The sequence below is a fragment of the Ixodes scapularis genome, unplaced genomic scaffold, assembly GCF_016920785.2.
Source record: "Ixodes scapularis isolate PalLabHiFi unplaced genomic scaffold, ASM1692078v2 PGA_scaffold7__128_contigs__length_106722199, whole genome shotgun sequence".
NCBI classification, from domain to species: domain Eukaryota; kingdom Metazoa; phylum Arthropoda; class Arachnida; order Ixodida; family Ixodidae; genus Ixodes; species Ixodes scapularis.
The window spans coordinates 78,165,983-78,189,743 of record NW_024609882.1 but is presented as its reverse complement, the minus strand read 5'-3'; the positions used below and the strand labels follow the sequence as shown (position 1 = coordinate 78,189,743).

General features: G+C 46.8%; 1 pseudogene; it reads left to right on the top strand.

Annotated features, from left to right (window-relative positions):
- Positions 1–9,958: 9,958 nt before the first annotated feature.
- Positions 9,959–12,288, top strand: LOC121833172 (annotated as a pseudogene).
- Positions 12,289–23,761: the final 11,473 nt, after the last annotated feature.

Here is a 23,761-nt window from a genome sequence, read left to right as displayed (position 1 = left end):
TTGTCCGACGACACCACAAAGTTCCGTGTCGCCGATGCTGTCCCACTGGACAACCAACACCCGCGACAATCGCCCACAAGAGCTGACAAACAATCGACGATGGACGAGTTCTTGTCTGCCGTTGGACTTGAAGTGCAGCAAGCAATCCTATTGAGGAACATGTCTCGGAGACAAACTTATCCTCCTCGCCCGCTTGTGCCTTCCCTTCCTTCTACACTTCCTCCCGTTTTTCCCGGGCCTCGCTCTGCCGCTCGACCTTTAGAGAAGCCCTTGGCGGCCACTCCTCGTTCCCGCAGTTCCGGTCCCTAGATTGCGCGTAGTGGTCGCGGGCGCGGCTTGCTTGCTGGCGCCGGGCGGTCGTGTTGCGAAAGGGAAATTTCTGTAGCTGGTTTTGATCGCGAAAGCTTGGTGCGCGAAGTGGTGCTTTAGGACACCGAGGTCTACGCCCCTGCATCAGAATGAATACACTCATGTTCGAGGACTGACCAAAGTAAGACCGCTCACCACGAAGTAGGACACGACGTTCCGCGGCAAACCATTCCGGCTAACGAGAGACTTGTCATCACATTTTGTGATAAACGGGATGCCGTATTGTCCTCCCAAAAACGCCTGCCCTCGATCATTCGAATGTGAAGTTATAAACACCCTCAAAATCGGCGTAAAATTCCGTGGCGCTCACCTAGAATTCCTTGAACGACCCAAAAAAGGAACGATTCGGGTATTCTAGCTCGGAAAAAGTTTGGTGTCGATTGTCACGACCGTTTGCAGAAAGTCGCCAACGGCAAATGAAGACAAGCGGAAGCTTTAATCAAGAAATAAAGTAATCGTCTCCACTTTCACCGTGTTTGTCGGCGCGCTTTATGCCCAAAAAGCAAAACACAAAAACTGCGTCACCAGACTCAGTTTGTCTGTGCATTTTGAAGTGTTTTGTTGACAACTCCAGCCCCACTAGCAAACAGGTTTCCTTGTCCCCGTAATCTGTGTCGTGTCCGCCAAGTGGGATGGCGAACTCCGACAAACAGGCTGTCTGTTGGTGTCGTCTGTCACTCATCGTGCGTTGCTGTCGTTTGTTGCTGTCTTTCGCTCTATGGGACGCGGCTATAAGGAACCACAGGTTTGGCGATCGCTTCCAATGTCAAATTTCATACATTAGTTGCAGCCTGCGTCTGGTTTAACTTCACCGCAGCATTTGGTTCGTAGAACATAATTTGCTTTCTATTTTTGGTGTGTTAGCAGAACACTTAAAGGTACACTAACAGGGTATTTATGCTCGTCAAGGTTTTTATTTGTACTTGACATACAAGGACCCAACTACCCAGGACACAATTTCTGGCTCAACACTTGTTTTCTTTCCGCCCGAAAGCCGCCGATTGAGAGCTGGTTGGTTTAAGTCGCGCTCACTCTCTTCTCTATGGTCACATGCCGGTTTTTGGTTAGAAACAACCACCCAAGCTAATCAAAGTCGTGGGTCATCGAAGGCACACACTCAATACTCGAAATGGACAAAAATATGATACACATTTTTTGTGGCTTCTAAAAAACTGCAAATACGTTGATTGAAAAAAAAAAAAAAAAAGTAGCACAGCCACGCGATTTCTGGTATCTTTCTCCTCTTTATTTCTTCCTCCCCAGTCCAGTTTCGGTTTCAGTGTTGAGCGGTTACGTTTTTTGCCCTCATTAAAAATATATGTGACGCTGTAGCAAAATACTGATTGGGTAGTCTTCTTGCAGCATAATAGATTGCCTGGCAAAACATAATCAACATTTGTTTCGGGATGTCAGTGTCCCTTGAAAGTGTTCTCTTCTTTAATTTTTGTCTGCGATGGTGCTTTCCATGCTTCCGCATTTCACCATCACAAAAAAAATTATGCCGATAACTAATCGTCTTTTTGAAAGCAAAAAGGGAAGTGGCAGATGCTGTTCATCAACATGGCAAGACGCAGCTTACCAGAAGTCAAAAGGCGTTTCGTGAAACCGCCTTTTACTATTTCAGATAAAGTAAAAGTTTAGGGGCATTATACGTATATGTAGAAATGCTTTAACAGAAAAATTAGCACACAAGCAAAAGCTGTGTTCTATTTCAAATTTTTTTAAGTGGCAGGGACCAGTTTCCAGAAATATTGGACTTGTTGTATAAGGAATGTTAGAACATTATTTTATGCTTCTGCTTCTTTTTAGATTATTACAATGCTGAATTTCTTCCATTTTTGTTTTTTGATGTGCAGATCTGCTCATGGAGGCCTACAGTCCTCAAGAAGAGGACGAAGGGCCGTCTGGGGTTCGAAGCATCGACAGCGTGGAGGACACCCGTGTAATGTTCTATTCCCTCACACTGGCTCTTTTTCTGCAATTCCTAACACCCCTATACTTCGTTTCACCATAACTTGTCAAACGGTGGAGGCTGCGGCTTCTGCGACCCAATAAGAGCGTCAAAGTAAGGCACGTGAAAACACTCCATGGTTGAGCCCACAGAGGCCTCATTACCGCCACAGCAACAGCGCCGTCCATGACAAAAAGTAGTTCTAGGCTTCTTTTCCTTTGAATGGCAATTGAACTCGCGCGATGCCATCTCTATTGGCAATATACAATCGAATCTCCTTAATTCAAACTTTCAGGTAATTCAAACGAGCATGCAGGTCTCATCCTATGCATCTCTATGGGAGGAAACTGGGAGGAACCACCCAAAGTTGGCTTCACAGCAGATGATTCTTGCCCAGCAGACGACAACCGGTTTCCCCGGGCCTCGTATTTGGCGCAGCGACACACGCTCCCGTAACATGATGTCACGTGCCTCCCTCCGATGCTCTTATTGAGAGAGGGGCCGTGACGTCCACAGTTTGCGAAGTCATCATGAAACGGAGTATAGATGCATAGCATAGGGAGGTTGGTGGTCAGAGTATCATCTAACCATCTTTTGCTATGGCAATCTTAGTTCAGAGATCTGCAGTGAGTTCCAGTTCACTGGTCACGACTGCGTCCGTTGCGACCACAGCGACTGGAATGACCGCTCTGTGCTGCGTGTACACTCTTGCAACCGCTGCAAGGAATGTAGCAGTTTTGGCAAACATGGCAATTGTCAGCACATCAACCGCTTCTCCGTTGCTGTCGGCCGTTTTTGCAGTGCCTCTGTCACTCACTGGTGTAACAGAAAATGGGCAGACTGTTTTGAATAGCCTCAAGCTTTATTTTCATTTTTACAGGGTAGAGCTTGCAGCGTAAATTTTAGCAGCAATATATTAACATATATATAAAAGTAATTTTGAGATCACGTAGACAAAGTAAGCAGTGCAAATGCTAGCACTAATCGATTTACTCTGAGACGGAAACATATGAAAATTTCCCCCTTTCAGGCAGGAGTTTCAGTTGTACGACCTTAAGCCTGAGCTTCCTACCTTCGATTATGCTTCGTAGTCTTGTGAACCTCTGACGTGCACGCACGGACGAAGCATGGGTAAAGTCAATGGGCACATGCTGGAGGCAGGGGCATTTGAAAGAGACACCCATCCATTCACACCTTGCCAGTGACTACACTCTAAAAAAAGCCCGTGAGTCTGCTTTCCCGCACAACACTCGGAGAGCCAATCACCGCAACTTACGGAGGCAGCTCAGCGAATGACAATGCCGAAGCATATGTTTAGACCAAAAAACGCAGTCTGAGTTGTCACATTAAGCAATGCAAGCGTGACATTTTGCATTGCTTAATGTCACAACTCAGACTGCGTTTTTCGGTCTAAACGTATGTTTCGGCATCGTCATTCGCTGAGCTGCCTTCGTAAGTTGCGGTGATTGGCTCTCAGAGTGTTGTGCGGGAAAGTAGATGCACAAACATTTTTTAGAGCGTACTCCGTTCACCCCTAAGCTGAGACTGCACGCAGTGGAAGCTATGTCTTCGTTGGACCTGTCATAGGTGTCTTTCGCCATGTGATCACGCTCCCGCCCACACCCACGTGCAGAGCGGGGTGAGGTGACGAAAGGGAGTTGGCTAATTGGACCGGTGGGCAAGTAGCTCCCTCCGCAGTCTCAGCTGAGGGCTGAACGGAGTATGGGACATGCTATTTTACCATTGCAACACAACCCTGGTCCCCTGAATAAGGAGAGTACTTCACGTGAAAAAGGAAAACCTTTCACTATTTCCGTGTTCGCTGGTACCATATCCATCACCCAATGGGTTTGTTGTTTTGGTCGTTCCGGATGCAGCCACTCACATGGGAGGCAAACTGGTATAAAGTGTTGGCAATTTTTTCCTTCCAACTTTTCAGACATTATTGGCAGCACGGATTCATTTTGTTAGTGATATTGTCAATCGTAATTTCCAATGCTTGAACCACGGCTTTTGTAAGTGCCACCGCCAGTTAGTCCAATACGAGCTCCGAGTAGGCATTTCATATTTTAACTTTATATCTGTTACGTTGAAATAAAAACATGATTCTGTCTGTCAGACATGTAATTTATGATGCACATTCCTAAAGCATTCAACAATACATTCAGTATGTACTATACCCGTTTTCATATGAAGAACTGTAGTAAAAAAACGTTTCGCTCCTTGCCGATCGTTGCAAATTTCCCCTTTTATGTAGAGAAGGGATATGTAGGTGCATTTTAGATTAGATATATGCTATTTTATCAGGACGTACATGTTTTGAACATCAAAGGCATCACTTTTGCCTCTGACAATCAAATTTTGTGAGAACTTCTTTGTCCGACGTATGAACAATGCGCAAAACTTCCTTTCTTCTTGGGGTGGAAATGAGTATATATAGTGCTGTGTGGACCAAGTGTCCTCTCTTCTACTTACACCACCCCATTTGACTAGATTGCTGTGTGTGCTGGTGTTGCAACTGCTTTCTCCGGTATTGATAATGTTGAAGAAACTAGCCGCAACTTTGCCTTGCAGCTGTCATAATTAGATATTTTGAACAAAGCTATAAATAAATTACATTTAAATTCTTAAAAATGAAATATGCCGAACAAAATCTTTTCCCAGGACTCCATGCTGGAGGACTTCGAACCATCAGAGACCTGCGAGGTGCTGCTGCAGCTGGAGCAAAACCGCGAGCTGCCCACCTCTGTGCAGCTGGTGCCAGCTCAGCCACCAGCTTCACAGCATGCTCCAGTGCAGCAGCACGCATCACCTGCCCAGGCAGCTGATCAGCCGCCGGCCAAGAAGCGGGCAAGGAAGGTGGGGCGGGCCAACTCCCAAGAGGAAGAGGGGTCTCTTCGTCGCATAGTCGAGGAGACAAGGCAAATGGCGAGTCGGGCCGACAACCCAGACAGTAACGATCCTTTTAGGATTTATGGGATTCACGTAGGAAATGAGATAAAAAAACTTGCCAGCCTGCCTCTGGAATGAAGCAGTCTAAAGTTAACTCGCTTTTATAGGAACTGCATTGCAGAGCTGAAAGACTGAGTAGTTCTCAATCTTCAACTTCCGAATAGGAACCGTCCATCACTACTTTGTGATGTTCTTTAGGCCCTAGGCAAGCAGTATACTTCACTGACTAAATTTCTCATCTACAGCTGGGACACCAGATGACCAGCTATACTCAGTTTCCCCTTATGGTGTACTGCAGCAAATGCTACGAGCCATGGGAGGCAATCCAATGTCGTGCGTGACCTTTGGGAAAGGTGCAGCGATGTGTGGGCTGTGTAGCCAGGTGAGACATTCACAGCACTGGATTGGCTGCAATGGCTCGTAGCATCCACTGCAGTCAGTCATAAGGTGAAATGGAGTACAAGCTCTGGCACAGCACAATTACTTCAAACAGAGGTAGGCTGGCAAGTTTGCTATTTTCCAAGAACAGTCCCCATTTGTAACACTACCCAAGAAAATCATATACTTCCTGAACTCGTCACACTTTGTTACCTTTCTAAAGAACTTTGCATTTCATTATTTTCTATGCTGTTCCTCGAGGCCTCTTGGAGACTGGAAGTTGTGTTTTGGGGGGGGGGGGGGGGGGGGGGGAGGGAGGGAGGGAGGGAGGGAGGGAGGGAGGGAGGGAGGGAGGGAGGGGGTTATTTTGCTTTTTGTCATACCTATTTTCGGCAGCCTTTTTATATTGCTTTTGATATTTCTATGAGCAATGTACTTCCTGCATACAGCGCAGGGTTTAATTTCCCTTTTCCCATACTTGCCTTCGGTATCCTTTTTATATTCTTTCTTAGATTTTTGTGAACAATATTTGTTGCACACACACTTCAGTTGGCTGTGTTACATGAAAATGTTAAATGATCATGATGAATAAACATCCAGTCCAGTACTCATTTCTCCATTCATTCATTCATTATTTATTTGGATTTTCACCGGCATTACCGGGTAGGGAGGCAGGGGCAAAAGACATTGCTGCATGACAGGGGCCCCCACCCCCTGTACAGTTCAGAGCAGAACACAGAGCACATTTGCCATGCTAAAAAAATACGCCAGCAACATGTTACATGACTAAAATGCCGAGCAACATAAGAACAGCAATACAGTTAAAATAAAATTGCAATAAAATTGGAAGCGGTAACAACAGTAACACTTGTCACAGCCCTCAGTTGCTCTAAAAAGTTAAAAAAAAAAAAGTGGACAATTAAGGAAGATTATATTTCATTCAAAACCGAAACGGTCATGAGGGGAAAAAAAAGCATGGTCTAAAGCAGAGTAGGAGATGCATTCCAGACCCGCAAGGGAGAATGGTGACATGGTGAAGGAAGGTTAAATATATACACACCGCAGAGTCATGAAGATAGTATATTTTTTCCGTGCTGTTTACCTGTTAGTGGAACATTTACTCATTTCGTTTCCACTTCCTTCCACCTGACAAGGCCTGGGTAGAAAGGCACATTGGATCACTTAACTATCTTTATTTCTTTGTAGTCAACAATGACCAGAACAGTTTAATTAAAGGGCAACTCCGCTCAATTTCAAATATTTCAGATTAATGAGTGATTTCGCATCAAGTGTCGTAGGGAAAAACTATGTTATTTGTGTCCCGAAAAATGGAATATATATTTTTCAATATGTTAAACACAAGCAGAAATCTACAACGAAAATTCTGCTCCGTCTGGCAACATTGGCCTCTGGCCGCCAAGAACATGGCTATAACGTGGTAAGAGATGTCACATGATCCTCTACGCAACGACAGGCGGGATTGGGGCGGGCGTGTGCCAGGCGCGAGTGTAGTCTGCACCGCACTTTTCACCAGGTTTTGGTGTCTACGACATTCGACGACGTCTGCACAACTGCGGCATAAGTCTGTGCACGTAATGTAATACGCAGCTCTGATGTTGTCATCAGCTATCTTAAGGATGACAACCCGAAATCTTGCCGAGTCTTCTCTGTGGACGTGGAAGATTTATTTTATTCGATTCCACAAAAGGAGTTACTAGTCGCTGTCAACGACTGCATTGACGCGACGGGGGAGGTCAAGTTCAGAAACTCCTGCAAGGTTACAGTGCAGGGTTTCTTGGAATTACTCAGTTTTTATTTGAAGTCCATGTTGGTTCAGTGGGAGAAGGGAGTTTTTGTGCAAAGGAATGGCATATGCATTGGTTCTTGTGTGGCGCCGGTTCTTAGCGACATTTTCCTTGGACAGCTCGATGTTTCTCTCGAGGGTGTCATAAAAATGTTTAGATATGTAGACGACTACCTTATTTTTGTTGAAGTCAACGGTAGGGCGGATGTTGTAGCCAAAGTGTCATCAGTCTTCGAAAAACTCGGGAAAGGACTGAAGTTTACCTTCGAGACACCGTCAGTGGGTTGCCTCCAGTTTTTGGATTTGTCTCTCCGTTTGTCAAGCAACCATGTTTGTTGGGCTTTTAGTCCCCGCTCAAGAAAAGCGCTCCTGCCGTACGAGTCGGCGCATTCGAAAATAGTAAAAAGAGGCATCGCGGCATCTTGCCTTGGTTCGTTCGGCCCTCAAGAAATCATGCTTCCACGTGGTGGAGAAGAGCTTCAATGATCAAGTGAGGAAATTGACGGAAGCAGGTTTTCCTTTAGGAATAATCGGGGAAGTGTCGGCGGGGCTGATGAAGGGTTTGAAAGGTCCCGTCAGCCGGGCACCACGGGAAAGGTCGAAGAGACCGGTGGTGCTCCCGTACCTACACGGTGTTTCTCACAATGTTAAGAATGTTGCGAGGCGGTATGACGTACAGGTGGTGTTTAAGGCTCCCAACAAATTACTTCAATTGTGTAAGAGGGCCCGAGAGTCGGGGGAGGGGAAGAAGAGAGGTGAATTTTCCTGAGGAAAAAAAACATGTGAACTGTTTTGTTCGATGTCGGGTTTGTGTGGTGTATTGCATTCCTCTATCCTGTGGCAAAGTGTACGTGGGCCAAACTGGTCGCTGTGTTAATGAAAGGCTTAGGGAGCACCGTGCCTCTCTTCGAGCGACTCCATCGGGCCACCTGGCTGTCCACTGTGACAGGTGCGGCTGCTCTCCAGCGTTCGGTGACACAAATATTTTGGGCACGTATAAAGAACAGAGGGCGGGAGAGATCTTGGAGGCCTTTCAGATAGCTTCTCGGGGAGAGGGATGCATAAGCCAACCCTCCCTTCTATTGACTGAGGCCGAGTTGGCGTTTCTAAAGACAACGACACGTGTCAACACGTAAACATCGTGATTTTACAGTTTTTAAGATGTGTAGTTTGACAACAAGGAGCTGCGGTGCGCATGAGCGATATGAGGGGGGGGGGGGGGGGGGGCGGGATGCTTTTTGTGTTTTCTGAGGTTCCAATAAAACCTATCAGTTGCGAGTGAGCACTCGTCTGTCGTTTGTGTTTCTTACTCTGTCCTCGTCTTTTGTGCGCTTTTAAAACCAAGATGGGTCATTTGACCTTGGGAGGGGTCACGAGACCTTGGGGTGACATTGGTTACGCCGACGGCGACGCCGCTCAAGCCGGAAACGGGCGGCTAAGAGCTGCGCTCTAAAAGTCAGATAAACATAAATACTGTTTTTTAGATTTCCATCCTTTGTCCAAATTTTTAATTCTTGAGCATGGAAATTGACAAAAATAAAAAATACAAGCTCAGAGCCATCTTCCCCTTAAAATTTCACCCAAGAAAAACTCATAAAAATGAATCCAAGTTACGTAATAACAAAACAATAGTTTTCCTAAAGTGAAATTTATGCCAAAAAGTGGAATGGAGAAAAATGCGTTCAAAGTGTTTCAACCTCTACCTTTTCTTTAGCATTGTTGAACCGAAAAAAATTTATAAAAAATTAACTATGCAGTGTAAACTAATGAAACTTTCTGGGAATACCTCTAGATGTTGGTGGGTGTAAATATGACATTTTTCAAAAATCAACTTTTTTTTGCAGAAATTGTTTCTTCTGGGTAGTGTCCCCCCTTAACACTTGGTTTTACAAAAAATTTTTGCAATGCTTGTTACTGTTCCCCTATGGGTACAAGTGGCTTCCCTGAAGGTCTTTATGAATGTTTAGGTCATACGGCTGTATGATTTCCTGGTGTGCCTATTTCTTGTTTGGGGACTTTCATTTTCTAACTATTGGGTGGTCACACCCATGTCTTTTTTCTGAACCTGCTTTCAGTGAGGCAGTCATTTTTCTTAATGTGTGTTATGACTTCAATCTATCACAACTTGTTAGCGAGCCAACGCGTGTAGCAGCTACAACATCTTCACTGCTTCACCCGATACTTACGTCCTCTCCAGACAAAAAAAAAAAGAAGAAACGCTCTATGCGTTCCGAAGTGCTCGCATCGAGTCTTGTCACCAGCTACAATTTTCCCCAGTTCCCGGCCTCAAAACCTGCTCAACATTTCCTTGGAGGTCAGTGAACAGCTTCTGCGCCCCTAGAGTTTCAAACCCGGCCCCTCTGACCGGTATTGACTGAGCAGTGCAACACTTTCCACCTTGGCTAGCATCTCCACCACACTAACCTTAGCTCGTGCACGTCACGGCGACTACCGACGCTGGCGCGTGCCCAGAGTTCTATCTCATATCTGCATACCACCTCCCCATGGATACTGCCGACATAGGAGTTGGCTGGACACCAGCCACTCCAACGCCACGCCTGCCTTCACCCCAGACCATAATCGTGAAGCTCGCGGACAGCACCTACTGGGCATCTGTGAGCCCTACCACCATCGGCCAAGCCATCCAACAAGTAGCCCGCCTTAAAAAACAGGGATGCCACGACACCTTCACCAAGCTGCGATCCCGACAAAACCTCCAGGTAGTGGATGCATATCGCGACTCTGCGGCCACCAAACTCCTTGCTCTTTAACAAATCCCTCTCCAAGGCAAACTACATCCCGCCAACACGTACAAGGCCAACAACCCGAATAACGCTCAAGGAGTTATCCACGGAGTATCCCTGGATCTCACTGACGAAGCCATCCACTCGGAGCTCTACATCCCCTCCCGTAGGATTCTCCGATTCCACCACCTAGGGCAAACGGTCTCGCTCCTTGTCATCATAGAAGGACCTACTCTCCCTCGACATGCCAACCTCTGTTCCATGGTTTTCAGGCTATACCTACCACGTCCTAACAGCCAGCAATGTAAGCACTGCTTCAGCCTCGAACTTCAAAGCCTTGTATGCCCAAACCGAGCCGAGTTTGTGTACTGTGCCACATGTGGGTCCCGTTTTCCTCCGAACAAAAACCCCTCTGACATCCGGCAAGACGGTGAGCCCCAATGCCTCAACTGTAACAGAGAACACGCAGCAAAAAACCCCTTCCTGCCCTGCACGCCTCGAAGCAACACAGTCCTTACAAAAGCAAACCAGAGCTGGGCACCGCCGGAACGTCCATACTCAAGACCCAACCCCTCCAGACACCGAAGTTGGCAACTAGCCCACCTTGCCCACCTCCAACCGGTTCGCAATTTTAGCCTCATCAAGCAGCCGCAGCAAAAGGACCTGCGCAAGTACAATCTCCCCGTGGCTCCAGAGCCCTCAAATGCAGCCACCCCCAAAGACCGGATACTTGTGGTGCAAAACTATCGATGGTACTATCGATAGTATCAGTAGTCGCCACAAATCTGACTATCAATAGTAAAAAAAACTCAATACTACTATCGATAGTCGACAATAAAAAATCTATAGATAATACGATAGTCGGCTATTGAAAAGCTATGGATTGCACGATCGATAGTAGACTATCGGAAAATTATCGTTAATCGACTATCGGAAAACTATCAATAGTCGACTATCGAGAGTTTTGCAAAACTAATAGCTTGCGTCGCTCCCTCTTCTCTTTTTCTCGCTTTATTTTTTAAAATGGGACACCAAATAGCCCAAGCACTCATAATCCCAACTTTGATTCAGCTTTCAGTGATGACGACAGACGGGAGTTTGGGCGAAGAGAGCAGAGTATGGGCAAGAGCCTTCATGAGCCTCCTTCATGAACCTTTTTGTTTGCAATTTTATGACTGAGGAATGCTACACATTGCAAGGCTGCGTGCTAATCCCTCTTTTGTTTTGTTTTTTCATCCCTAGCTAATGTTCATGTCACAGCTTCCAAGAACAGATCAATGACGTCCGAAACGTTCCAGTAGTGGCTAGAGAGGAATGGGGCCCGAACACTGACGACATGCGGCGACTGCTAGTGTGAGGCCAGGCGCTCGACATAAGACCCCGGCAGTTAAGGACGTGGTCGAGGAGCGCGGCACTGACGTCGTGTACGTGCCAGCTGGATCCACCAGTCTGCTTCAGTACACGGACATGTTCTGGAATAAACCATTCAAGGCCAGTTTTCAGAGGACCTGGGAGGCCTTCATGTGAAAAGAAGAGAAGACTCCAAAAGGCAACCTGCGAAAGCCATCACGGCAGGACGTCCTGGACTTTATAGCCAAGGCATGGTCTTCCAACCTGGAACAAACTGTCGCACATTCATTCAATCAAAGGGTGTGGCACCCCAAACGCACTCGACAGGTCCGAAAAGAGCGATCTGCACAAGCAGCTCTCCGACATCGGCGGCAAAGACATCCCTGACAGCAAAGACGTCATCGCGGAAGCCATTGCATGTGGCGTGAAAGGCAGCCGCAAGAAGCTGCGTTCTGCTGCTTTTGAAGCAGTGGAGAAAGCATTGTTTACATGGTTCCTGGACACCAGAGCTGCAAATGTTCCAGTGAGTGGAGCACTACTCCAGAAGAAGGCAAGAGACTTCGCTTGCATCGTGGAATTTGAGTTTTGTTGCGAGTGCTGGCTGGTTGCAGCGCTTCAAAGAATGCCACAACATTGTCGGCAAAGTCATTAACGGCGAGTGTCAGTCAGTGGACAAAGAAGAGGCTACAGCACAGGTAAAGAGCAGCATTGCTCCTTTGTTGGAGCAGTACGACGAGTGAGATGTGTTTAAGGCTGACAAGACGGGACTTTTTTTTTCAAATGCTGCCGCAGAGAACTGTATCACTCAAAGGTGATTGTTGCCATAGCGGGAAGCAAAGCAAGGTGCGCATCACTGTGCTTCTTTGTGCCAAAATGGAAGGCTCGGAAAAGATGCCACCATTGGTGATTGAGAAAAGCGCACCTCCACAAAGCTTCAAAGGGAAGCAGAAACTAAGGAAGACGATTGAAAAGACACTCCGAGTGGTGAGCCCAGGAAGTGAACAGGTTCGACACACAATGGGGGAGGGAGCGGGCAAACTGGAGTATGTTTCCAACAAGAAGCCATGGATGACAACAGACATTTTAGCCAAATGGCTTCATGACTGTGATGAGAAGCTCAAGAAGCAGAAGAGAAAGGTCTGCCTATTCTTGGACAATTGCACAGCCCAACACACAACTGCTGTACTTGAGAGCATTGAAGTTTGCTTTTTTCCGCCAAACAGCATAGCGGTAATACAGCCCCTCGACCAAGGTGTCATCATGGCTTTCAAGGCGAACTACCGAAAGCATCTGATTGACAGGGTGTTGATCAACATGAGCCTGAAACTCAACATTAACATTCGACTTGTGTATATGGCAATCGAGATGCCTCTGGCCGCATTGATCAGCGTTACCACGAGCGTCATTGGGAACTGCTTCTGACACACATCATTTGCCCGCGACGCAAGCGACTGGCAACGACGAGTTGGTAGACTTTATCGCTGTACCAGCCAAATCCGCCTCGTCGGACGAGTTTGTAGCGACATGGAAGGCACTTCATGACCCCGGTGTTGTGTCTCAAAATGAATCATTTTGCAGCTATGTGAGCGCGGACGCCGATGGTGGTGACGACGAAGAAGCTGACTGACAAGGACATCATGCTCGCAATCACCGGCACAAATCATAAGAGCGACAAGGACTGTGACGCTCCGCAATCTTGTGCATTCCCCGTGCTGACATCGTCGCAGGCACTGGACAAGGTGGACTTGCCGCACCGCTACTTTGGCACAAGTGAAGACTGCGAAGACGGTCTATGGTTAACAGCTGCTGCTGAGAAGGCTGTCCTTTGTCTAAGGGAGATGCAACAGCAAGACATAATGGACTTTTTTGGACCAACGTCTGCATGAAGTGCAAGAATGACTTGCCACTAGGAATGTGTTGTGTAGTAAATGCTGCTGATTTCTGCAGAAAATGCTTATGTCTGCTATAAATGTTTCTTTGCATGTTATTTAAGCAGGGTCATTGATACTTTATTGAGGACGCAGCGGCCGTGCCGTCGCCTATAGTCATTGATGCCCCTTGCAGGAGAGTACACCCTCTCGCATAAGGCTTCAATGAAATGGCTATAACGAAAAAACTGAGATGCCCCTTCAATTTCGCTATAACGAGGTTTGACTGTAGTCCACTTTCTTCATTTTGTATTGACACGTCTCATGTGCAAATAGCTAAGGGCTCTGCATGCCCATCGTTTTGCATCTATTTCTCTTAGCCTATCCTCAAATTCAATCTTAATGAAGAAACGGCAAAGCGACTGATTTGAACATGCTCGCCCATACGCAGCGGAGGAGTTGAAGACTGACCTTCAGAACACAAAATTAATTTCAAGTTTTTTGTGATGTGTCCAATCACAAGGTCATGATGCATCCGGAGCGATTCGTCAGGCCTGCAACTCCAACTGCGGCCCCCTTCCCGAAGTGTATGCGAAGCTCCTTAACTAGGATTTCTGGTTGGTGTTTCTCTCATTCCTTTTATCTTGGCTTCACTGATTATGTCTCCTGTATGGGAGACGAAACGTCCGATTAAATAATCAGATTCGTTGTGTAAAGTCAATGTAGTTTGTTTCATCACAATAAGCCCCCTTCTGGAACATTTCTGCACAAGGGTTTGAAAGTATATCCAATAATGGTCTGTTGCTTCAGCTCTGCCACAGGAGAGCAAAAACCGACACCTTGCAAATAACACTTCGACCACACTCAACAAAAAAAAAAAAAGGTGTCGAAAGAGAGTAATTGCTTGAACTTACACTTTTTTAACTGTCTTCATAGAAGTTATTCTTCTTCAAGCACCTCCCACAATCATACTCTACTCTAAGCCCGAGAGTAACTGCAGCGAGAGTAAGTTTCTCTTCACGACATTGCAGACTGTACAACAGATGGCACAGCTATGCGTGCTGGCGTCCTTGGCGGTGCTGGCCTTGGCACAATGCCTGCGGACTTTGTGCTGGCTGGCGACAGATGGCGCAGAATGTGTGCTAGCGATGCTGGTGCCGTTCGCGACGCTCACTTTGGCGTAATGTAGGCAGGCTCTGCGCTGGCAAAAAACTCTCTATCTGTAATAGTTCTTTTCTTTTAGTAGACGCTAATGTATGCATTCAATTAATAGACTTCTCTGTCATGTTCCGGCTTTATGGAAACGTAACTTACTACAATATCTGAAGATTTATACTTTCAGGCTATTCCTTTCTAACTTCAGCTCGTACGTTCGTTTACCCCCATGCATACTGTCACGCCCTCCTGTTTACGCTCAATATTCACAAAGGCGTAAAGCAACTCTCTGTACCACCTTATCCTTTTGTGACCGCTAATCCATTTCCTGTACGGGGTAAAGTAGAAACTGACGAATTTTCCAGGACTGGCAATACTATGTCAATACGAACTATGGAAAATTCCAGAAAATGCCCCTTATCAAAGCTGCAAAGTTCACTGGATTTTCGATCCCTGGCCTCAAGAGTCCAGAATTTGTAAAATTTAGTCGCTGAGAGTTTTTCTTCCCGTGCTAGAAGAATTCGCGAATATTAGTAGCCACTAATATGCCGTGAAATTGGAGGGTTTTGCAGTATGTGAAAAGGCAGAAAAGTTTGTGGCCCTAGACGACTGCAAAAACATAGAAAATATTTAAAATAATAAAAACCAATATAAAAAGCTAGAAAAAAAGTGAAAGCCTGTAACGCCGAATTAGAGCGCAGCTCTTGAGGAGGAGGAGGGAAGGGTACTGGGACGGGGTGGTCAACTGACCGGGGGGGGGGGGGGGGGGGGGGGGTCACGTGACGATGGCAATGCCGATGATGTCATCAGTGACGATGACGATGTGGATACCGATGGCGCCATTAGTGACGTCACTAGGTGCGTTAAGTCGGCGCTCCTTTACTCCTACTCCGACGCTCCGAGTTTCATACTCCGAGCGCAGCAACTAAGCGGCGGATATCGTACAGGAGCGCGACACACCGAGGCTGCGTTCCAAACCTACTCGAATGGATCCGAGTTACCCTGGCATTTTATGTCACGTGACAACAAAATAGAGAAACGATGGACGCGGGTAGGTCAGGTTTTTGATAACGACTTTAACCCTAGAGTTAAATCGAGTAAGTTTTGGAACACGGCCAAAAACTATCGACGGGCCACGGCCACATGAGCTCCTACCAACCGTGGATACGGGTGGCAGAAGCCGAAAATATTTCGAAGATAAATAATTAGCCCCCTGTGGAGCGGCAGAGTCTAAAACAAAAGAGACGGCAACGTTATGAACTTTCTACAAACGTTTATTTCTGAAAGGTTTGAAGACTCGCTTCGTGCACATATGTGGAAGGTTACCTTGGTTGATCTATTTATTGACCATGCATGCTGTTCCTATTTAAATTAAAGACAATATTCTTGAACCCGCTCGTCGACGCAGGAAAACCCTCAAATTTGTCAGATTTTCTGGTTCCGTCTCGCAGCGAGACGGAAGCTACGCCGATACCGGCACACCGTCGTTCGATTGCACGTCAATTCGTGTTTAGGCGGTATGCATGAACAAGCCTTTCCCGCAACGCTAACTGGTGTTTCGGCTTTCCAATCTAAGTATCTTTATTCGCTGCGGCCGGGCTAAGCATTCTAAGCAGGGCAGCCCTCTGACCGTCTTTTCATCACTTTTCTGTCGCCGAGCTATCGGCATGCTCGTTCGATAGATCAATTCGTTTTTAGGCAAGACGCACGAACAAACCTTTTCATCGACGGTCAATGATGTTTCGGCTTTCAAATCGAAGTATCTTCTTTATTCGCTGGGCTAAATATTATGAAAGGGACAGAGCAGTCCGAATGTCTCCTCATCTCGACAACTTTACTGTCGCTGTGGCCATCCGGCCATCCACGCTCTTCGAAAGGCCTCCGGCAAGCCCCGAAAACCGAGCGGCCCCGACGAGAGCTGCGCCGAACAACGAAAGAGCAAGGAAAGAAACTGTAAACAAAACAAGAGCGGCGACTGGCGCTTTCTCAAATGCTCCAGAAAGTTTGTGCGTCCCAACGAACTCTCGCCGACAAGCTGTGACCTTGGTCCCGGAGGCAGAAAACAATTCACAAACAAAACAAGTCGGAAGGACTCAACGGCCAAGAATCTTTTCGGCAATTCCCGCTCTCCAGCCACCGCGGATGAAGCAATGCCAGGAAAAGGAATCTCCTCCTTGAGAAACTCCGAGAGTAAGGTGTGGAACGGTACGCGCCCGCCCTCCCTACGAGCAAGTGGGATCGACCAGCAAGTCAGGCCGTCAGCTACCCTCTGCGTGGTGAGTGCCTGACGTTTTCCCAGCCGAGTGCAGCTGTAGCCTCCACCGTGGTAAGGAGAAACTAGTGCCACAAGTCGCAGAAAGTATGGTGTGAGACTGAAAAAAGTAAATCAGTCAGGCAGTCAAATGGGCCAAAACCTTTTTGAAAACAGGGCGGGCATTTGTAGGAGGAGTGCCTTTGGTATCGTGAATAAAATAAAATAAAATATTGGGAGACCGCCAGATGGCGCCACCAATGTCGTTGGCGTGCGCGTGCACCCTCCGGCTCTCCTCCTCCTCTCTCTCCCTCCCGCTCCTTTTTTATTATTATTATTTTTTCAGTTTGTTTTCCTCGTTTGCTTGATTGGTGTAGCGAAGATCCTATCCACGACACCAGCGCTCAAAAGCACAGCGGCGAAACAGTCTGGTGTGAGACTGTTGGTTAGACCAACGAATCTGTTCTTTGGGTGGACGTACGAGAGAGAAGCCAGCGACGCAGCGCCCCTATCGGCCCAAACGAGAACGCCGTTAGCTGCATTCGGCTGGTTTTCCTCTCAATCCGCCAGACTCAGCTAACACTGCGAGTTGTTAGGAGTGTTGCCATTTCGGCAGGCGAATTCGGTTTTGAATTTCTTTGCTTGGTTCAGCCGAGACTCGAATGGTTCGGATGCAAAGTTAAATTCGGAGAGATAAAACGGCACGAGACCCGCAATCGTGATGGACTCATTTCGAGTGCAAGACCTCAAAATTTGTCAAGAGTTGGGCATCAATCTGAGCCCCGCGGAAAGAAAGAAAGCTATTTTGGACAAGATGCGGGCGGATGATGTAGCGATCGAGGAAGTTAATGAGGCTTGGGACATAATTCAGGAAAGGAAAAGACAGGAAGCACTTTGGCAGCAGCTGCCACAGACTAATTTTGAGAAAACTGTCTTGTAGCAACGTAATTGAGAAATCGAGTCACATTATTTACGCGTTTCTTTTGTTTTTCCTTCAGGTAACGCTGCAAATGAAGCGACAACAACCTATTGAGAACTTTTTTATGTCACGGAAGACATCGAAGTCCAACGACTCTGAAACACCGTGTGAGGATGTGTCTACTTCACCCGGCTCATCTAGTTCGTCCCAAACAGCTGTGGAACCAACAGCCGACGAGAGCGTGCAGCCAAAAGTGCAGAGCCGTCGTTCATTAACGCGTTTTCCGTTCAATGAGGCTTCGAAAGATGGTTATTGGAGCAAAACGTGCAAACAGGCATATAATGAAGGGAGACTCCATGTTGACAGAAAAACTAGCGGTGCGTGGATAATTAAGCCAATAAGCAAGCTCAATGCATCTAAACTTGCAGAAAAGGCCGCGAAACACAACGCCTCGGGACAGCACAGACACGCTGAACGCCTCTTAAGCCAGCCACAGACGATTCCAGAAGTGTTAAATGAGGCGGCTAAAAGTGCTGACGACAAAACTCGGTTTATGAGGAAGAACATGGCTGTCGCATCGTATTTCCTTTTCAAGCAAGAAGTGGCGCACACGTCGTGGAGACCCTTGCTGAGTTTTCTGACACAAGTAAATCCCGAGGTCGAGAAGTGGTTCAAGGCAAGACCAGCCAACGCTCATTACCTTTCTGCGAGAAATTCAACAGACTGGTTGGAGGCGTTTGGAGCGACAGTCAAGGAAACGACCGTAGAGAAAGTGAAGACATCTTTCTCGACATTCGAGAAGTTTTCTTGCATGGCTGATGAATGCACAGACATCAATGGAAGACAAATTTTAAGAAACTGCGTTTGTTATCTTGATGCCAACGGCCTCCCCACGGACGCATTTCTTGCTGTCGAGGTTATTGATGACACATCGGCCGCATCTGTGACATCGCAAATTTTGAAAGAGTTGAGCACGTCGGGGTTGGACTCGACCAAGATGGCTTCCTATGCATACGATGGGGCAGCGAACTTCTCTGGTCGGCATGGAGGGGTACAAGCCTTACTCAAGCAGCAACGCAACCCCTATCTTTGTTATACTCACTGCAGGGCACACTTTCTGCAGCTTGCGTTGGTGCGAGCTGCAGAGTCGTCAAAGGAAATCAAGCGGACCATCAGCTTGGTCTCCCCGCTCCACTTTTTTTTCAGCAAGAGCCCCAAGCGCCTGAGCGTCCTTGAAAAAATTGAGGATGCCTTAGGATTGAAGCTGAAGCTAGTGCAACCCGGAAAAACTCGCTGGCTCTCCCACGAGCGGTCGTTGTCCGTGATTCTGAGGCTACTTAAGCCTTTGCTGGTGGCCTTAGAAAGCATTTATCAACATGGTGGTGACATGAGCAGTGAAGCTGGCGGGCTATTGCTGCAACTGCGGTCAGAGATTGCAATTATTTCTTTTGTGGATCGTCTGTTCAAGCCATTGGCGTCTTTGAACAGCACCATTCAAAATACTTCTACGACTGCGGTAGACTTATGTCCTCTTGTCGAGGCAACAACTGAGGCGATTGTGGAACTTTCGGTCGAAGGAGGGCTCAGAGACGTAAACACATCGGTGCAGGACCTAGAGAAAAGTAGCACTCACATCCAAGCGCTAACGCCCGATGACCAAAAAAGCTTAGCATTCCAACTAACAAAGTACAAAGAACTGATTCTCGCGAGTCTCCGAGAACGACTTGTACACTGCTCAGCAGCGCTGCGGTGTTTTTACGCTTGCTTGTCTCAAAAGAAACAAGTTGTGGATTGGAAAGCAGTTCTTCCAGCAGTCGGTCTACGGTACGATGAAGAAATTGGAAGCAAGTTGGACGCAGAGTGGAACACTTTCAGGCGACTTCAAGAAGATTTGACGTGCATTCGATTTGGATCATCTTTGCTCGTTCAGCCTCACCATGCTGCAATGTTCTAACAATGTTCTAACCGTGCCATGATCTTGGCTAACAGCCAAGATCATGGCACGGTCATTTCCAAGTTTGGTTCTTTGTTCAGAAGGGCTAGATTATTCTTTCCGGCATTCAAAAGGCTTGTTATTGTCTGTAGATCTGTAGATTGTGCGCAAATGATGTTATGCGAGGCTGTTTTTCTTCTTTTTTTTTCCCCCGATGCAGAGCACTCCATCCTCGCGCTGATTGTCCTTCACAAAAGAGCACTTAGGCTGCGTACTCGCTCAAGGTCCATCAGTAGCAGCGGAATTCTTTGGAACATGGGAGGGCAAAGGCGGGAGCGGAAGTGGGAGGGATGTTTGCCTTCCTCCACCGTACTGTTTACTAGTAAACTAGAATGTTTGGATATCTGTGTCCTGGGGTCAATTTCCCAATTAGTCGTAATGCGTGAAGTTTGCCTTAGTTTCAAATCTGTACCAAAAAGACGGAAGCGAGTGCAAGACGTGGAACTATGTCAAATCAGCTAACAGCCAAGATCATGGCACGGTCATTCCCAAGTTTGGTTCTTTGTTCAGAAGGGCTAGATTATTCTTTCCGGCATTCAAAAGGCTTGTTATTGTCTGTAGATCTGTAGATTGTGCGCAAATGATGTTATGCGAGGCTGTTTTTCTTCTTTTTTTTCCCCCGATGCAGAGCACTCCATCCTCGCGCTGATTGTCCTTCAACAATTAGGAATTAGGCTGCGTACTCGCTCAAGGTCCATCAGTAGCAGCGGAACTCTTTGGGACATGGGGAGGCAAAGGCGGGAGCGGAAGTGAGAGGGATGTTTGATTGCCTCCCTCCACCGTACTGTTTACTAGTAAACTAGAATGTTTGGATATCTGTGTCTTGGGGTCGATTTCCCAATTAGCCGTAATGCGTGAAGTTTGCCTTAGTTTAAAATATGTACCAAAAAGATGGAAGCGACTGCAAGATGTGGAACTATGTCAAATCAGCTAACAGCCAAGATCATGGCACGGTCATTCCCAAGTTTGGTTCTTTGTTCAGAAGGGCTAGATTATTCTTTCTGGCATTCAAAAGGCTTATTATTGTCTGTAGATCTGTAGATTGTGCGCAAATGATGTTATGCGAGGCTGTTTTTCTTCTTTTTTTTCCCCCGATGCAGAGCACTCCATCCTCGCGCTGATTGTCCTTCACAAAAGAGCACTTAGGCTGCGTACTCGCTCAAGGTCCATCAGTAGCAGCGGAACTCTTTGGGACATGGGAGGGCAAAGGCGGGAGCGGAAGTGGGAGGGATGTTTGATTGCCTTCCTCCACCGTACTGTTTACTAGTAAACTAGAATGTTTGGATATCTGTGTCCTGGGGTCAATTTCCCAATTAGTCGTAATGCGTGAAGTTTGCCTTAGTTTCAAATATGTACCAAAAAGATGGAAGCGACTGCAAGACGTGGAACTATGTCAAATCAGCTAACAGCCAAGATCATGGCACGGTCATTCCCAAGTTTGGTTCTTTGTTCAGAAGGGCTAGATTATTCTTTCCGGCATTCAAAAGGCTTGTTATTGTCTGCAGATCTGTAGATTGTGCGCAAATGATGTTATGCGAGGTTGTTTTTCTTCTTTTTTTTCCCCCGATGCAGAGCACTCCATCCTCGCGCTGATTGTCCTTCACAAATGAGCACTTAGGCTGCGTACTCGCTCAAGGTCCATCAGTAGCAGCGGAACTCTTTGGGACATGGGGAGGCAAAGGCGGGAGCGGAAGTGGGAGGGATGTTTGATTGCCTTCCTCCACCGTACTGTTTACTAGTAAACTAGAATGTTTGGATATCTGTGTCCTGGGGTCGATTTCCCAATTAGTCGTAATGCGTGAAGTTTGCCTTAGTTTCAAATATGTACCAAAAAGATGGAAGCGACTGCAAGACGTGGAACTATGTCAAATCAGCTAACAGCCAAGATCATGGCACGGTCATTCCCAAGTTTGGCTCTTTGCTCAGAAGGGCTAGATTATTCTTTCCGGCATTCAAAAGGCTTGTTATTGTCTGTAGATCTGTAGATTGTGCGCAAATGATGTTATGCGAGGCTGTTTTTCTTCTTTTTTTTTCCCCCGATGCAGAGCACTCCATCCTCGCGCTGATTGTCCTTCACAAAAGAGCACTTAGGCTGCGTACTCGCTCAAGGTCCATCAGTAGCAGCGGAATTCTTTGGAACATGGGAGGGCAAAGGCGGGAGCGGAAGTGGGAGGGATGTTTGATTGCCTTCCTCCACCGTACTGTTTACTAGTAAACTAGAATGTTTGGATATCTGTGTCCTGGGGTCAATTTCCCAATTAGTCGTAATGCGTGAAGTTTGCCTTAGTTTCAAATCTGTACCAAAAAGACGGAAGCGAGTGCAAGACGTGGAACTATGTCAAATCAGCTAACAGCCAAGATCATGGCACGGTCATTCCCAAGTTTGGTTCTTTGTTCAGAAGGGCTAGATTATTCTTTCCGGCATTCAAAAGGCTTGTTATTGTCTGTAGATCTGTAGATTGTGCGCAAATGATGTTATGCGAGGCTGTTTTTCTTCTTTTTTTTCCCCCGATGCAGAGCACTCCATCCTCGCGCTGATTGTCCTTCAACAATTAGGAATTAGGCTGCGTACTCGCTCAAGGTCCATCAGTAGCAGCGGAACTCTTTGGGACATGGGGAGGCAAAGGCGGGAGCGGAAGTGAGAGGGCTGTTTGATTGCCTCCCTCCACCGTACTGTTTACTAGTAAACTAGAATGTTTGGATATCTGTGTCTTGGGGTCGATTTCCCAATTAGCCGTAATGCGTGAAGTTTGCCTTAGTTTAAAATATGTACCAAAAAGATGGAAGCGACTGCAAGACGTGGAACTATGTCAAATCAGCTAACAGCCAAGATCATGGCACGGTCATTCCCAAGTTTGGTTCTTTGTTCAGAAGGGCTAGATTATTCTTTCTGGCATTCAAAAGGCTTATTATTGTCTGTAGATCTGTAGATTGTGCGCAAATGATGTTATGCGAGGCTGTTTTTCTTCTTTTTTTTCCCCCGATGCAGAGCACTCCATCCTCGCGCTGATTGTCCTTCACAAAAGAGCACTTAGGCTGCGTACTCGCTCAAGGTCCATCAGTAGCAGCGGAACTCTTTGGGACATGGGAGGGCAAAGGCGGGAGCGGAAGTGGGAGGGATGTTTGATTGCCTTCCTCCACCGTACTGTTTACTAGTAAACTAGAATGTTTGGATATCTGTGTCCTGGGGTCAATTTCCCAATTAGTCGTAATGCGTGAAGTTTGCCTTAGTTTCAAATATGTACCAAAAAGATGGAAGCGACTGCAAGACGTGGAACTATGTCAAATCAGCTAACAGCCAAGATCATGGAACGGTCATTCCCAAGTTTGGTTCTTTGTTCAGAAGGGCTAGATTATTCTTTCCGGCATTCAAAAGGCTTGTTATTGTCTGCAGATCTGTAGATTGTGCGCAAATGATGTTATGCGAGGTTGTTTTTCTTCTTTTTTTTCCCCCGATGCAGAGCACTCCATCCTCGCGCTGATTGTCCTTCACAAATGAGCACTTAGGCTGCGTACTCGCTCAAGGTCCATCAGTAGCAGCGGAACTCTTTGGGACATGGGGAGGCAAAGGCGGGAGCGGAAGTGGGAGGGATGTTTGATTGCCTTCCTCCACCGTACTGTTTACTAGTAAACTAGAATGTTTGGATATCTGTGTCCTGGGGTCGATTTCCCAATTAGTCGTAATGCGTGAAGTTTGCCTTAGTTTCAAATATGTACCAAAAAGATGGAAGCGACTGCAAGACGTGGAACTATGTCAAATCAGCTAACAGCCAAGATCATGGCACGGTCATTCCCAAGTTTGGCTCTTTGTTCAGAAGGGCTAGATTATTCTTTCCGGCATTCAAAAGGCTTGTTATTGTCTGTAGATCTCTAGATTGTGCGCAAATGATGTTATACGAGGCTGTTTTTCTTCTTTTTTTTCCAGCGATGCAGGGCACTCCATCCTGTCTGAAGCGGGCCTAGAACAATATGCTGCAGGGCACTTGGATATGTCTCTGGACAGGACACCAGCTACTGTGACCGGCTG